Source organism: Apium graveolens, chromosome 8, assembly GCF_009905375.1.
Source record: "Apium graveolens cultivar Ventura chromosome 8, ASM990537v1, whole genome shotgun sequence".
Classification (NCBI taxonomy): Eukaryota; Viridiplantae; Streptophyta; class Magnoliopsida; order Apiales; family Apiaceae; genus Apium; species Apium graveolens.
The window spans coordinates 249,825,088-249,830,164 of record NC_133654.1 but is presented as its reverse complement, the minus strand read 5'-3'; the positions used below and the strand labels follow the sequence as shown (position 1 = coordinate 249,830,164).

At 34.4% G+C, this 5,077-nt stretch overlaps 1 long non-coding RNA gene across 1 annotated transcript; it reads left to right on the top strand.

Moving 5' to 3' along the window:
• Positions 1 to 205: 205 nt before the first annotated feature.
• Positions 206 to 1,249, top strand: LOC141677757 (uncharacterized). The gene is made up of 4 exons (XR_012557513.1): positions 206 to 302; positions 392 to 463; positions 551 to 621; positions 1,192 to 1,249. It is a non-coding gene; the product is annotated as an uncharacterized LOC141677757 (long non-coding RNA).
• Positions 1,250 to 5,077: the final 3,828 nt, after the last annotated feature.

Below are 5,077 nucleotides of genomic sequence, written 5' to 3'. Positions count from 1 at the left end.
AAAAACAAGTCAATGTTTTCATTTTAGTCTGCGTGTCCAGTGCTCAATGATTCAAGAGTCTCCTCCCCATTACAACATTTCTTTTCATTTATCTGCTCTCCTAAATTTACAGCCAGGAGCAGTAAAAAATATCCATGATAGAACAAGTTGTGTTAACTATTATACATTCATGGTTAGTTGTTTAAAATTTCATATATATTGTGTCCAACTACATTTCAGGCCTGTTACGCTAATAGGGTTTTCGCTTGGAGCACGAGTAATTTTCAAGTGTCTTGAAACTCTGGCTAAAGCTGACTGTGATGGTATCTTCAGGGACATAAACTCTTTTTCCTTTTCATTTATGCTAGCCTGAACTGTTCTAATGCAATTACAATGAATACTTACACCTCAGCTGGTTGAAAGAGTTTTTCTCCTTGGTTCACCTCTTTCTATTAAAGGTGAAAACTGGGAAGAAGCAATGAAGGTAATATCCTACTTTTTTATTTATAAACGATCTGTCTTGGTGATCCATTATGTTTCCCTTTAAATTCATAGATCAGTTCTTTTGCAGGTTTTGTCTGGAAGATTTGTGAATGCATATTCTACAAATGACTGGATGCTTGGAGTCGTCTTTCGTGCTAGGTATATACTATAGCAGCCGTGAACTTATTACTTAATGTTCACAATTCTGCTGGTTCTTCCCATCTACTGGATAATACCATTTCTCGATTTCATTTCTGATTAATTTTAAAAGTATAATATTGGTTCGCCATAACATGTGATTTTATCTTTGTGAGTTTATTCTAAAACGTTGCAACTTGATATTCTCATATATAAACAGTCTCCTCAGCAAAGGATTAGCTGGAATGCAAGAAGTTGATACCCCTGGAATTGAGAATGCAAGTATCTGCTAACCATCATTTTTTGTTGCAGTTAGCAGATATACTTATCATACTTTGATATAAATTTAACATAATTATGAGTAAATGAGTTTTTCTTGGTACAGATCGATGTAACAGAATTCGTGGAGGGTCACTAATTAATTTAAGAAAATGTCTGAAGCTGATGTGGTTTGTATATTAAGTGGCATTGCACTATGTTGCAGGAGATTGTATCATCTCAGATGATTTGTTTTATGTCCAATTCTTTATTTGAGCATTGTTCAAGAAAGATAAATTTATTGCTAGTCTGACTTTAAGTTTCTTTTTGTAGGCTTAGGAGCTCCCTTTGGCTACAATTTAAACCTCATCAGATTGCTGCCGGAGCTGCATATCTTGCTGTAAAGTCTATGAATATAGATCTCACTTCATCGCAGCATGTCTGGCAGGAGTTCCAGACACCGTCCTCTGTACTTAAAGGTATGTGTGCAGAGTGTTGAATGTGCCAATTTATTGTCCAGATATATAACATTTTATAACATGCATTGTAAATTCCATTTTATCTCAAGTTGACCAACATTATCTGTATTTTAAACCGTAATGTTCACTTTTATTATTGACACAGGTTTGGTAACACGGCATACTTGCATATATCTGTGGCTTTCATTCAGATGCTTAAAGCCCTGAGTATGTGATTTGAACAAAATTTACACTTGTAAATTGTATCCAACTCTGTGATGGGGTGATATTTCCTGTAAATTTCCTTTTTTTACTTTTTGAAGAAAGCATTGTTCAGTTTATGAAGCTACCATATTTCCGTTAGGTAACTTCTATATTGCAATATTTCTCACTTGCAGTTTCGCATTTCTGTTTGTACCTTAATTGGTACTTCTTGGAGCAGCCTGGAATGGAAGCCTCTCAAATTAAGTTCAACTTCTGGATTTTTTTTCCAATGCCATTTGTGCGCTAGCATTGAACTTCTCAATTTTCTTAGTGATTGGTCGAAGTGAAGCAGTGACCATTCAAGTTGCTGGTGTTCTGAAAGATTGGATATTGATTGCTCTTTCAACTGTAATATTTCCGGAGTCTATTATTACTGGACTAAACATTACTGGCTATGCAATAGGTATATAACTTACGATCATTATACTTTTGGATAAACTTTGCTTGTATAAAGTTAATAACATGCAGTGTTTACTTTCCTTGATCATCAGATGTTGTCCAGCAGTTAATGGAGCTCTTTTAGAAGATAATATGAAAGACGAGTACAGAATGACTCAGTGGCATCTGAGTTTTATCTGTAAATGTTAGGCAACTAATCGTTCATATATATCATGTCTTACTTTTATGGTCATTAGTGTTTAGGTGTATGTATAGTAAACCTGCTATGCAGGAGAGAGTTTAAGAGATATTACTACTGATTGAAGAAATTTTCAATATACTGGCTACCCGTTTACATGGTCTTACATAAATCTTGTTTATTTCTTTTTGTGTTAGCAGTGTTTAGCACTTGACATGTATATAAGAAAAGCTGATGCCAAAAAAGATAATGTACATCACTTTAAGGTAAAACACTAATGTCAAAGAAATTCAGGTTCAAGTCTAAATGAAACATAGAAATCACTTTGTTTAAGATAAAACTGATGTCAAGTGACATTATAAGCATCACTTTTAACCAAACAAAACTGATGTCAAAAAACGTAATGTACATCAGTTTCAGACAAATAACTGATGTGAAAGACTAACATGTTCAAGTCTAAATGATACATAGACATCACTTCATTCTAGAAAAAAGTGATGTCTATACGCTAAATTAGACATCACCTTTCATTAAAGAAACAGATATTTAATATGCCATTTTACATCACCTCTGTCAAAATTATCGATGTTTTTGTGACAAAAAACATAGCTCATGATGTGTTTAACATGTTTAATTAGGTGTAATTTAGTTATTAAATAATTTATTTATAGCATTTTATGTAAATAATCAACACATAAACATCTGTTTTTTAACTAAAATCGATGTCTAATCGAGTATAGACATCGGGTATCCACCGATGTCTAGAATAGACATCACCGACATCAACATCGGTTGTGAAACAGCATAGACATCGGTCAAAAAGCGATGTCTATGGACTTTTTTCTTGTAGTGTAATTCCCCCTCTTTTTTCTTTTATTTTCATATATCATTAAAGTCACCGATTAGACACCATGATAGTGTTAACATTCCAGCCAAACTGCGGATCATGTTCCATGAGTCCACACGCCTTCCCTTTTTTGGGAATTCATAGTATCCCATGTATCTGCAACGCCCTAGATGATCATGGATGATTTCAAAATCTATAAAATTGCTACATCTATTAATAATTTTGATGCCCCCTCATTCTTTCACAACAATGCAATACCTCCCTCATGGCCTTGACAATCCACAACAAAGCATCCAGAAAAACCTAAACTTTTGCTTACTTTTTCCACTCTATTTATTTTAACTAGTGTCTCGCTAAGAAAGACATCACTCGATCTATATTATTTATTGATTTTTTTAAGAAATCTAACTGTCCGTGGGTTGGCCATCCCACGACAGTTCCACACTATAAGAATCATAATTCTTGGCGGATTGGACCACAGGTCCGCAATTAACAAGTTTTTTGAACCGATTTTTTGTACATTTTCAATATTCAACACATTATCCACTCTAAAATTTTCTCCAAGTAAATTCTCGTCAATACGCTTTTTTTAGGGTCAGTTACCACGTTCTTGTTAGCCATAACTGCCTTACCATCAATCACGTTTCCTTGTATATAACTTACAGGTGCCATAACCACATCACCCGCTTTTTTGCTCCTAATTTCACATGATTTGATTCCGATCTCCTCCTCATCCCCTTATTTTTTCGCGAATTACACCTTCCACATCCATGAATCTCTCATGTTCTTGTTCACCACCGTGTACATCAGTTCCTCCCTCATCTAGGTTATCTCACTTCCCCCATATATACTCTCCTCCTCCTGCATTATGAAGCCATCTTAATCTTGTATTGTTCCTTGCATTTCTGGAAGGTGCACGCAACCAAGTACCATACGCTTTTCAACTATTTTGTTTAGATTAGCATACACAATGTTACGGTCTCTCTCATAATGACCTATGATTCCACAAACAAAGCAAAAAGTTCTAAGACATTCGTACTTAAAATCTAACCAACTCTAAAAATCACTTTCTCTCTTATCTTCATCCTACACTTTAATGGATTTTTCATATTTATCAGCACTCAAATACATACATGTTATTTCCACCCTCTTCAAAAATAGTATGGTCTGATCTTACATACCTCCCAATGGCAAATCCCACACTTCTTAATAGACTTTCAAATAGGAAACCTCGTGGAATATCGTAAATCTGCACCCATATTTCTCCGTCTTGCTGTGTAACCGTGAATGGATCTTCACCAATCGCTACTTGATGGAACACTAACATTGCTTGTTCAAATGATCACGGTCCTCTATCAATGACTTTCTGCACATCCATAGAATGAAAAAACACAAACGAATACCATATCCCGCCTATACCATGCACTTCCATTCTTTTGTCCTCCACAGCGATGCCATTATATTTTGCATAACATTAACGTTCTTTTCTATCAAAAATTTTCCCACCAACATATATGTTTGCTTCTGCATCACCACCTCATCTTTCGCCACAACTATTCCCCCTTCCTCTTCGTCATCAATAACTAAATTTGAATACATTTGCTCCAAAGATTCAATAGAATGTGCCATAATTTGTAGATTATATAATATACTAATGCTTACTCGTGATCCGAATTTGGAGAAAAGGAGAAAATACTATAGAGTAATAGTAAAAAATGAAAGATAATTGTCATAGAAACAGAGAAAAAAACTGTTAATCATGATAAACAACTCTTATTTAACTTAAATGTTTGCCAACATCTTAACTCGAATGAACAGGAGGGTAAAATGGTTCATAATATCATTAGTCAAATAAATAACATTTTTTAAACACACCGAACTTGTGTTGAGTTTCCGGAATATGTTACTTCATCTACATTTTTGTAGGTATGCAGGAAAATATATTCAAAACGCAAACTTAATTTTATTTTTAAAATACATTAATACTGTTGTACCTTCAGGCCCATTAAGACCATGCAGCCCAAATATGTATGAGGCTTTCAAAAATTATTATTAGCAACTCTAAGTTACATT